At 43.1% G+C, this 12,415-nt stretch overlaps 1 protein-coding gene across 5 annotated transcripts in view; it reads left to right on the forward strand.

The window, feature by feature from the left end:
• The window catches only part of EPS8L2 (EPS8 like 2), a 258,012-nt gene that overhangs the window by 181,898 nt on the left and 63,699 nt on the right, over positions 1 to 12,415 (forward strand). For 4 of the 5 annotated variants that reach the window (XR_008845306.1, XM_056527018.1, XM_056527017.1 and 1 more), the window contains exon 2: positions 428 to 512. The exons of the other annotated variant lie outside the window; for it this stretch is intronic. The gene's annotated coding sequence lies outside the window, so the exon portion shown is untranslated. The remainder of the gene's footprint in view (positions 1 to 427; positions 513 to 12,415) is intronic. 5 annotated transcript variants of the gene reach the window in all.

A 12,415-nucleotide genomic window follows, 5' to 3' on the forward strand; every position in this document is an offset into this window, starting at 1 on the left:
CCACCTCCAGCCTGCTTGTGGCTGCCGGATGTAGTTGGAAAAGCCAAAAGCATCCAAAGGGGTGAAGTTAAGCCATTTGCTTATCACCCATTGACATTAATGGGAGTTGCACAAACAACTTAGCCCAGCAAGCTACTTTTATTTGTGCATAACTCTGGGAGTTATGTAAACAGCCTGTCTCACGGGACTATGCTGTTTCTGTAACTCCCATTAAAGTCAATGGGCGTTAAGCAAATTGTGTAACTTTCCCGCGTTAATTTTTTAATGTCTTAAAAAAAAGTTATCCTATTGGACATCCCCTTTAACGGGCATGATAGGTAGATAGAGACTGTACTAAAGAGGTATTCCAGTATCAAATTTTTTTATCTATACAAGGGGCATGGTCAAATATAAATAAGTGATACTCATTACTCCCTGTCCCCTGCAGCTCCTGTCCCAGCGCCTTCCAGTCCGCCTCTGGTTACAGCTTCATTTTAGAAGCAGGAACAAACAGAAATATCCTTTTAATTTAAGTAAGTAGTTTTTTTTACATAATGATTACTTGTGTGATATAATAATAAAGCACAGTTAGTAATCGACCCTTTCTTCTTCTTGCCCTTATTATTATAAGAGACTCCTGTCCAACAACAATATGGTATCTGCATGTTAAATTGTTACCTCTAGCCCATTTCCTATGATTTCATTTATACCATTAGGGTATAGGGTCTGTATACACTGTGTGAAGGAAATATTAATCTTTATAAATAGCTTTATGAAAGCTTAAAGGGGTACTCCACTGCTCAGCGTTTGGAACAAAATGTTCCGAATGCTTAGAGTCAGCGCTGGGAGCTTGTGATGTCTTAGTCCCGCCTCCTCATGATGTCATGCCCCGCCCCCTCAATGCAAGTCTATGGGACGGGGCGTGATGGCTGTTCCAAACGCTGAGCAGCGGAGTACCCCTTTAATCTAGTATTCAAGTCAGCGCAGCTCTAACCCACCTACCTTGGGTGCAAGTGCAGTTAGTCTTTAGTGAGCCTACGGCTATCATGACTTTGGCACACACATTAGATTGCTATCCCAATAACACCTAGAACTAATCTATTGTCGAGGTAATAAATTATTGATAAATAGGTGAAATACATTAGGTTATCAGGCATTAGTATGATTCAGCAATGAAGATACGTGTCAATGCGAGCCAAGAAAATCTGAAGTTCTGCCCAATGGAAAAATGAAACTGTTTCGTCCTTCTATCCACAGGTAGTAATAATGAACTTTATAATATTATACTGACATATGGTCATCACACATTATTAGCTTATGAACAAGTTGCAGGGTGTTAAATGCTTTATATGGGATTTTTTGGCCGGTTCATTTACTATATCCTAACTTCCTTCTTGTGATAACACTTGTAATAAAAGCTACTTTGCATGTCTTATCTCTTACTCTTTATATTTCTATTATTTCTTTATATTGATCATGGGGACTGTAATAATACAGAAATAAAAATAATGACAGCAATTAATTTAAGATAATAGTTATTTAACTTGTGGCATCCCTCCTCTTTCTTGAAATGATTTAGTCGAATTTCTATTTCATTTCTTGTTATCCTTTCTCTTTCTGGTCTTAGGAGTCCAGTGGGTGGTCCTATTGTGATTGATTCTTTGCTGTATGGCTGCGCATATCATTGTCTAGGACGGCCCAATGGATTCCTAAAACCAGAAACAGCGGAGCTTTAAAGGAATAAATTACAAGTTGTATTGAATCTTTCCCCACAAAACCATATATCAATCAGTCCCATAGATAGGACTTCATGTACTGCATGACAGGTTCCCCTTAAAAATGCAAGTGCTCACTTCATATAGCACTTACTATACGTAATTACTTGGCTGACAGCTATCTCCCCCCCCCATTTACATGGATGCTCAGCCAAGCCAAGCATGTATGGCTTCTGAATGGGAAAAGGGGAATAAGCCACTACCAGACTACCAAACCACATTTGGCAATTGCTTAGGTCTCCTGAGAACAAAAGGGTTAGGCAGGCTAAAACACAACGGCTCAATTCTTCTTTCCGCTGACATGGGACACCTCCATTTACATTAGTTGGTCTGCCAGTATCAGTAAAATGTGTATTAGGGGTTTATGTGGGCCCATGGGTGACAGAGCCTTAGTGGGCCCCTGTGAAAGTGCACCTGGATCTGTCTGATGGACCCTATTGGGGTTTTACATATATTTTATTAGTAAAGGTTCAGAAGGAAGAGTTTTAAGCTAAATAAGCACTTGGCCAATAGATATTGAAGATGTATGGGAGCTGTGTTTATTTAAAGGGGTACTCCGGTCCTAATACATCTTATAAGATATCTGATCGTGGCGGTGCCACCACTGGTGACCCCCGCAATCTGTCATTCAGCACCCACCTTTGCCAGCTCTCTGCAGCACTGAAGGCTCCGAGTGTGCAGTGTAATGGCCACGGGACGTAGTATTGTGACGTCATGACTCCGCCCCATGTAACGTCACGCCCCGCCCCCTCAACGCAAGTCCATGGGAGGGGGCGTGATGGGAGGGAGAAGGAACTATGGGAGGGGGGCACACTCGGAGCCTTCAGTGCTGCGGAGAGCTTGCAGAGGTGGGTGCTGAATGACAGATTGTGGGTGTCCCCAGCGGCGGGACCCCCTCGATCAGATATCTTATTCCCTGTTCTTTGGATAGGCCATAAGATGTATTAAGGCTGGAGTACCCCTTTAAATATGGTTCTCCAGGATTAAAACAACAGCAACACACCTGTCATCAGGTTGGGTGTGGTATTGCAGCTTAGTTCTATTAAAGTGAATGGAGCCAAGTTGTAATATCACACACAACATGTGGACAGGTTCCCAGAAAACCCCTTTACGGTACATTCACACGAGTGGATCCCCAGTGCGTATTACACTGTGGATTCGCTGCTGACAGACCGAGCAGACACACTGCGATGGGCGAGTTGCTGTGTGCATGCGCAGTATACTCGCTCATAGAGCAGAGGGAGCGGGTGCGATGTGTGCGAGTACACCGCGCATGAGCAGCGACTCGCACATGACTTCAGTGTGTCTGCTCATAGCGGCGTATTGCCACTCCCAGCAGGCACCTGAAAAGGCAGCATACAGCGGTCCTTTAGCGTCAGATCCGCAACGTAATACGTGCTGTGGATCTGCTCATGTGAACGTACTCTTATAGTTCCAGCACATCTGTGCAGTACATATAAAGCCTATTCAGTTAATGGTTGCCATGCAATTCCCTTATGGCGGCATTATAGAGGAATTGAACACTCGGTGCTCTGTGCCCCCACGGATTATAGCCAGTTACTGAGAATCAAAGTACCGTATATACTCGAGTATAAGCCAAGTTTTTCAGCATGATTTTTCGTGCTGAAAACGCCCCCCTCGGCTTATACTCGAGTGAACTCTACGCCCGTCAATCCCTTTTCAGTGGTTTTCAACCTGCGGACCTCCAGAGGTTTCAAAACTACAACTCCCAGCATGCCCGGACAGCCGATGGCTGTCCGGGCATGCTGGGAGTTGTAGTTTTGCAACATCTGGAGGTCCGCAGGTTGAAGACCACTGCACTAGCCCATGAGTTCCCTATACCATTAAAGAAGGGAGGGTTAAATGTTTGCGAATATGCGCATATGCGAAGAGCAGAGAGGGATGCAGTGATCAGTGTGACGTGTACTGTGAAAAAAATTTTTGTAATTGCGAATATATACTGCTATAGTCGTAATATTCGCGAATTCGCGAATATGTGATATTCGCGATTAAAATTCGAATTGCAAAAATTTGCGAGCAACACTAATAATGATTCTATCAAAAACAGAAGAGCTTTGGTCACATGGGCCAGCACAGATTCATAGTGTCCTACCACATTGTTGGAACAGCTGGCCCTTCTGGAGATGAGTATTTGCATCATGGAGGCGGCTAATACATGAATTCTGGGTAGTTATGTAAAATGCAGCTTCCTCTGAGGTTGTAACTATCTGTTCTGTAACATTCTAGTCTTTATATATTGTATCATGATGGGAGTGAAACAATCTGTGTACGACGCCACAGAATATGGTGTAAAAATGGCTATAAGAAGGTAATTGATGCAGCCTGATTACTGATAGTAATGTTTATTGAAATATCTTACTATTTAAAGGGGTTTGCCAGGATTTATTTCTCTTTAGTCTCTGAGCCCATGGTGCCAAGTTATAATACTTTGTAATAAGCTTATATTACCTCCATGTGCCACTTAAAGGGGTATTCCAGGAAGAAACTTTTTAAAATATATATATATATATATATCTCAACTGGCTCCAGAAAGTTAATCAGATTTGTAAATTACTTCTATTAAAAAATCTTAATCCTTTCAATAATTATCAGCTGCTGAAGTTGAGTTGTTGTTTTCGGTCTGACAACATTGCTCTCTGCTGACATCTCTGCTTGTCTCGGGAACTGCACAGAGTAGAAGAGGTTTGCTATGGGGATTGGCTTCTAAACTGGGCGGTTCCCGAGACAGGTGTCATCAGAGAGCACTTAGACAGAAAAGAACAACTCAACTTCAGAAGCTCATAAGTACTGAAAGGATGAAGATTTTTTTTAATAGAAGTCATTTACAAATCTGTTTAACTTTATGGAGCTAGATGATATATAAAAAAAAGTTTTTTCCTGGAATACCCCTTTAATTCTCTTTTCATGCACCGGACCCACAGCCAGAAGCGTTGGAGTGCAAGTCTTTTTATTTTACTGTTGTCTCTGACCTTTCCCGGCATTCCATGTGACCAGAGACAATATATCATGTCACATGGCCTCCAAGGGGTGGGGCTATGCTGCAGTTTGTGGGTGGATAGCATAACTTCAGTAAATCCCTTCCATCCTCCCATCCTGCAGCATAGCCACGATCCCTGGAGACCACGGGACAAAGCGGCTCAAGAAGGTAATAATAGCATATTATACAGTATTAATACTTGGCATTGTGGGCTTAAAGGCTGAAAAAAAATCCTGGAATACTCCTTTAGGGCACGTTCCCACTTGGTGTATATGCAGCGTATTTCACACTGCGTAAAATCTGCAGCAGCAGCGGGAAATGCGCTGCGTGTTCCTCGCTCACCATGCACACAAGACTTTCCGGCGGGAACCCTATGTGTGCAGTGAGTTTTGGATGGCGTCGCAGTCACGTCGGCACACGGCCTCGCCTCCAAAACTCACCACACACATAGGGCTGCCGCCGGAAAGCCTTGTGTGTATGGTGAGCGATACGCCGCAGATACGCCGCGCCTTCTGCAGATTGTGCGCAGTGTAAAATACGCTGTGTATATGCCAATTGAGAACATGCCCTTAACCCTTTTAATACCCTTTTTCAGGCTTAGGGCTTCCTAGGGATTATTAAAGAGGTTATCCACCATAAGGTGATTTTAGTACGTACCTGCCAGACAGCAATGGACATGCTTAGGAAGGATCTGCGCTTGTCTTGGGGCTTAATGGCTATGTTGTGAGAGAACCATAATGCTGTCGCTATCTTTTTGTGAAATTGCTATTTCCTGTTTGAGTTCCCTCCCTCCAACTACATGTCCCATAATTTATTGTTTGTAAGTGTGAGGTCAATTCTCTCCCTCCTACACACCAGCCACCCCACCCATTGAAACACGCCTGAGATCCCTTCCATGCTACAGACCAGTGTTTTCTAACCATGGTGTCTCCAGTTTTTGAAAACCTACAATTCACGGAACAATGATCTCACTCCCACCCAGCGGTCACTCCACCCATTGAAGCAAATTCATCCTCCCTTTGAACACCTGACTAGTGATGTAATGTCTCAGCATACTGTGCACCATCAAACACAGGTACATACAGTACATTATGAACTACACTTTACAGCCCCTGTAGAACAGTCAAATAAAAAAAAATCCTGGAATACCCCTAGTAGCAGTAGTATCTTCTACATACAAGTATACACAATAACTGCTCTGCTCTCTTTTCCCTTGCTTTGACTACTTGCTCCATGTATGTGAGTTCTCTGAATATTTTTATTTTTTTGGATCTTAAAGGGGTACTCCGCTGCTCTCCGTTAGGAACAAACTGTTCCGAATACTGAAGCTAGCGCCGGGACCTTGTGACATCATAGCCCCGCCCCTCATGATGTCACGTTCTGCCCCCTCAATGCAAGTCTATGGGAGGGGTCGTGATGGCTGTCACGCCCCCTCCCATAGACTTGCATTGAGGGAGCGGGGTGTGACGTCATAAGGGGGCGGGGCTATGCCATCACGAGCTCCTGTCGCCAGCTCCAGAGTTTGGAACAGTTTGTTCCAAACACTGAGCAGCAGAGTACCCCTTTAAGCCTATGCCATGATAACCTACTCAAATTAATTCACCAGGGGAAGCACTGCTTGACTGAGACAGTAACCTCTACATGTTCCTTAGGAAATATGAATGCCCTAAAATACAACGTACTGTCCATTGTACAACCTTGTTACATCAGGACAATTTAGACTCTATAAATAAAACCAAATAAATCATAAATTGACTGAGCTCATAAAAATCAGGACTTATCACAGTTCTCCCAGCAGATAACAAGAAGGGAACACGCTGCAATGCATAATGACTTATTTACTACATTGTAGTATGGGCCAGAACTTTGAACTCTGGGTAAGTTTCAGACCCACAATTTCCAGCTCGCTGTTAGTTACAACAGCACTGACAACGTGGAGGTAAACAATCTGTCAGACTAAAACAGTCCACGGCCTTCCGATATACATAGATTTATATATTTTATGTGCACATCCACGTGTAAGTAGGACATATGAAGAAACACAATTTATTGGTGCTATAATATTCCTTTTCCCAACTGTATAAGACTTTTAGAAGGGGGATTTATAAAAAAACCTGTATGGAGGAAGAGAGGTGCAGATGCCCATAGCAACCAATTATATTGTCATCTATACAGGTTTATATATATATATATCCCTAAGGCTTGGTTTCCACTTATTTAATTTTTTTAAATTTTTTTGGGCAGGAAACACCCAAAAAGGCAGCACAAATGCTGCACTGCATTTTTTTTAGTAAAAAAAAAACAAAAAACACAGCGCCAGATGTTAGCTGCAAGTCAGTAGGGATTTATGAAAGGCCGTACCTACTTGGCGTTTTTGTCTTTGGCAGTTTTTCACTCCTCTTTGAGTTTTTCAGCATTTTTGGCTCAGTGAAACTGCAGCATGTTGAGACTATGGCGGTTTAAAATGTTTTTATTTTTTATTAAGAGTTTAAAAAAGGGGTAAACATAGCAATAGTCCACACAAAGCCAAAAACACCAGAAAACACAGGAAAATATAGTGACAGTTTTTCTGGCAATTTATTTTTCCCCAAGAAGCTAGCAAAAAAACAAGTGGAAACCTAGCCTAATAGTGCGTGTGGCATGTCGGTCCACCTAGGACCCTTATCAAGCCATCTTAAGCAACATAATAGCAAAAAGTGAGGGTCTCAGTTGTAAGAAATACCTACCGAAATGGGACCCTCACTTTTCCTCTGAAATTTGATTTAAATGCCACAGGTTGGGTTATGTCCTATATAAACGATCAGGGCATGGAAGACCCACTATTGTAAAGAGAACTGTGTAATGCTCCATTCCCCCCGTGGTGGTACAGAACAAAATGTAGGCAATGCATTCCTTTAACAACACGGAAAGCCTATCAATCCACTGTCATGGTAGGTTTGATTCTGTCCTTTGTGAAAAATGGGTATTTCAGTTCCAAATTTCTTGTTACCTATAGCTTTGGACTTCACATGGTATCAGCAGATGGAGTGTTACAAAGGCTGCACTAACCTGAGTTATGTACTTGCGGATAATTCAATGCAAAGCATATGTAAAACTAAAATACATTTTTCCTAAGACTTTCTTCCTCATTTATTTTCTGAAATATCAGGCTTCTTTCTTTGTTGTATTGTGCATTTTGTTAAAAGTCAATGTATCACCTAGAATTTTTGATCAGAGCCAGATACTAAAGCATGTTCCTTTTTTTTCTACCGGTAATCGGTTTCTATTCTATTGGACCTGTCCAAATCACATATGTTTGAAACATTACTGAGCATGCTCTGTGACCTTTGCAAAGGTTATTCCTCAGGGAGGGGGAGGCTGAGTTCAGAGCTTCAGCTATTGTAAACATCCGGTTTAATCTATCTATTGATGTCCCCTTTCACATGAGTGAATGTCCACACGGAAAATTTCTGTGCAGAGATTCACCCGACAGCGGAGCGCTAGGACCGCTCAGAAATGGGCCGTCTCATAGACAGCAATGCATTTCCATGTGGATTCCGCAGAAAGAGTAGACACGTCTATTCTTTCTGCAGACATAGGAAATTTAATTTCTGGCGTGGAAATTCTGACATGTGAACAGTGAAGCAGAGCCCCATTGACATAAAACTTGATTTAAACAATCTGTCATTTTCTGATGATACATTTCCTTTAAAATCTTGAATCATAGGTGTAGTCTATGGGAGGGAAACTAGAGGGCATAGGTGGTATCTCACTCCTGTGTGCATAAGACCTTACATAGAGAGGGACCAGACTTAGTGTAACCTGGCTCTGTGGTATTGGTGCAGATTAACATTCTGTTATCATTTTGATATGTGCGTAAGGCTCCATTCACATGACAATTCCTTCACACATACCAAGCCGTAAAAAGGTTTGCCAACATATACCACAATGGCCCTCATTTACTAAGCTAAAACCCACTAGTTTTTGTTGGGTTTTTCCAAATTATTTTGGTGCACAGTGTCTCAGACATGTCTCTGGCCCTCACTTACTATTGCGAACCCGACATGTTTTGTCGGGTTGTACACCAGATTCTGGCACATCGCGCCAGAAATTCTGTCTGCGCTAGAATTTGTGCCAGAATTGAAAAAAACCCGACTAACTCTCCATTTAACTAAGAAACCGCGAAAAAGGGGCGTGGTCATCTTAAAAAGGTGGCGCGCTCACTGAAAAGGGGCGTGTTCCCCACATTTTCATAAAAACCCAACATATTTACTAAAGTTTCCACAGAAAATGTGGGGGATTTCAGAGGAAAACCCTACAGATCAGAGCATGTGTAAAAAAAAAAAGCAAAATATAGGGAAAGTGGAAAATGTAGGGAAACCTTAGTAAATATCGTGGGAAAAAAAATTGTAGGGAATTTAAACCCACAAAGAAACCTACACAACACTCTTAGTAAATCAGGGCCACTGTGCGACAGTGTGCACCAGGAGAATTCAACTAACCCGACATTGTGAAAAGCCAAAAAAAGGGGCATAGTCTGTTGCAAATGAGGCGTCCAGATCAAAAAGGGGCGTGGTTTCACAACCTGACCTATTTGCTATTGAATTCACAGAAAATCCTGTGGATAAATGGCTGGAAATTTCCACCTAGAAAAAGCTGGTCAGAACATTTTCCCAACTAGTAAATCTGTCATCCCCATAGTAAATTGGTGGATTCCTGCAAGTCTGAAACACTAGTAAAAATCCTATACTCTTAGTAAATGAGGCCCAAGGTTTTGCTGGCTGCTCATTGGCTTTAATGAATCAAACATAGTCTAAAAGTGATTACATTTGGGCTATTTAGTAAACATAACTATTTATGCAAAAGAGAGTTGTAAAAGAGGAGATATCTGCTGTGCGGAGTGAATCTGTGGAGCTGGAGTGATTGTGCTAATACTTACATTTGCACATAGAGGGATCACTGATAACATTTTAAACAGCCCTTTTCATTTTTTTTTCTACTCTGCCTCTAGGGGGAGGGGTAGATTGGTCACAGGTGCTTAAAGGGGAACTCCGGTGGAAAGAAGTAGAAAACAAATGTTTTCAAATCAACTGGTGCCTGAAAGTTAAACAGATTTGTAAATTACTTCTATTAAAAAATCTTAATCCTTCCAGTACATATTAGCTGCTGTATAAAACAGAGAAAATTGTGAATTTCTTTCCAGTCTGACAACAGTGCTCTCTGCTGGCACCTCTGGCCGTGTCAGAACTGTTCAGATTAGAATCATATCCCCATAGAAAACCTCTCCTACTGGGCAGTTCCTGACATGGACAGAGGTGTCAGTAGAGATCACTGTTGTCAGGCTGGAAAGAACTTCTCAAATTTCTCTGTAGTATATCTGTAGTATATAGAAGCTGATAAGTACTAGAAGGGTTAATATTTTTAAATAAAAGTGATCTACAAACCTGTTTAACTTTCTTGCACCAGTTGATTTGAAAAAACTTTTTTCCCACCGGAGTTCCCCTTTAAATCTTAGGTTGGGACTTATTTCTGAGCTTGCTCTGTCTGAGTGTTGCTTTGGAAGAGAGGCAGTTGAAAGAGAGTTGTAAAACAGGAGTTTGAAAGCAGGAGTTTGAGATCGCTGTGAGTGTTACTTTGGGAAATCCCCATACCTAGATAGGCTCCATGTTGGAAAATGCAATCCGGTGTACATCTTGCGTGATGTATGCAATCCTTGAACAGCCGTTTGAGGGTGCATTTTGTTGTGCAGGATGTGTGCGAGTTGCTCATTTGGAGACCCAGATCCTGGATCTAGAGAAGCAACTGGCAACACTGAGATGCATTAAGACAACTTGGAGAGGACTCTCCTGCTCACTGAGCAAGTACTCTCTGGGGTAGAGGTGGGGGAGGTTAGTGGGACGGAGGTGCAGGACAGTCAGGCAGCTAGCTGGGTTACAGTTAAAAAACGGCGTAGAGGGAAAAGTGTCAGGGAGGCTAGTCCTGATCTGGCACACCCCAACAAGTTTGCCCGGTTGGCAGATGAAGGGGATGCCATTTCAGAGCTAGCAGTACTGCAGCAGGACTCTGCCTCTGACCACCAGGGGGCTGTCTGCTCCAGTAAGGAGGGTGGGAGGAGTACAGGCCAGACAGGTAATGGTAGTGGGGGACTCAATTATTAGGGGGACAGAGAGGGCGATCTGTCACAAAGACCGGGATCACCGAACAGTGTGTTGTCTACCTGGCACTCGAGTTCAGCACATTGCGCATTGGGTTGACAGGTTGCTGGGTGGGGCTGGAGAGGAACCAGCGGTCATGCTACATATTGGCACCAATGACAAAGTAAGAGGTAGGTGGAGTGTCCTTCAAAATTATTTCAGGGACTTAGGCCGCAAGCTTAAGGCAAGGACCTCCAAGGTAATATTATCTGAAATATTACCTGTACCATGTGCCATACCAGAGAGGCAGCGGGAGATTAGGGAGGTAAACAAGTGGCTCAGAAGCTGGTGTAGGAAGGAGGGGTTTGGGTTCATGGAGAACTGGTCCGACTTCGCTGTTGGATACCGGCTCTACCGTAGGGACAGGCTGCACTTCAATGGGGAGGGTGCAGCTGTGCTTATGGAGAAGATGGCTAGAAGGGTGGAGGAGTGTTTAAACTAGGGACTGGGGGGAGGGAACCTACAACATAGAGGGGGAAGATAGTGTAGATAGAGAGAGGGTACTTATCAATGTACCTGCGGGTGGAGCAGAGGGAGGGGTTAGGATAGTTAATAGGGATAGGCTTCATAGGATGAAAAAAACATACACCATTGAATTGCATGTTGACTAATGCCAGAAGTCTGTCCAATAAAACAGAGGAACTGGAGTTGATAATGTCTGAGGAGAATTATGACATAGTCGGTATAACAGAGACTTGGTTGGACGATAACTGTGACTGGGCGGTCAACATACAGGGATATAGTCTATTCAGGAAGGATCGGACAAAACGGAAAGGGGGAGGAGTTAGTATTTATGTAAAGTCCAGTCTGAAGGCCGCACTGCGGGAGGATATACGGGAGGGAAACAATAATGTGGAGTCATTATGGGAAGAAATATATGGAGATAAAAATAAAAAAAATTCTGATGGGGGTTTACTATAAGCCACCAAACATAATGGAAGAGGCAGAAGATCAATTACTGAGGCAAATAAACAAGGCAGCAAATCAGAATGAGGTGATAATAATGGGGGACTTTAACTATCCGGATATAAACTGGGAGACTGAGACCTGTGAATCTCATAAAGGAAACAGGTTTCTGACTATAGCTAAAGACAATTATCTGTCCCAAATGGTGCATTGCTGACCAGAAAGTGCGCCCTACTGGACTGAAAGAGTAGCTCCCACCATCTGTATTTTTTTTTCTGTCCCTACCTATTGCTAAACTATCCCTAAACCCCTCCCTGCCTTTAAAAGAATGTTTGCTACCTTATAAATGTCTCATCTTCGGCTCTTCTCCCTAGCTCTGCCGGAAGCCGACTTTCCCAGCAGGCGCAACGTCACTGACGCCGGCTGGGCACCGACTTCCACCCTCACTTCATCTATGCTGCACCGTTATTGGGAGCGCACATAGATGATCAGCGAATCGCACGGCAGGCTGCTCCGGGGTCTCCTCCTCCCTGTTTAGCAGTGTAGTGTTATCCAGGGAGGAGTTTAGGAGCATCGCTCACCTG

This window comes from Hyla sarda, chromosome 6 (genome assembly GCF_029499605.1).
Source record: "Hyla sarda isolate aHylSar1 chromosome 6, aHylSar1.hap1, whole genome shotgun sequence".
Classification (NCBI taxonomy): Eukaryota; Metazoa; Chordata; class Amphibia; order Anura; family Hylidae; genus Hyla; species Hyla sarda.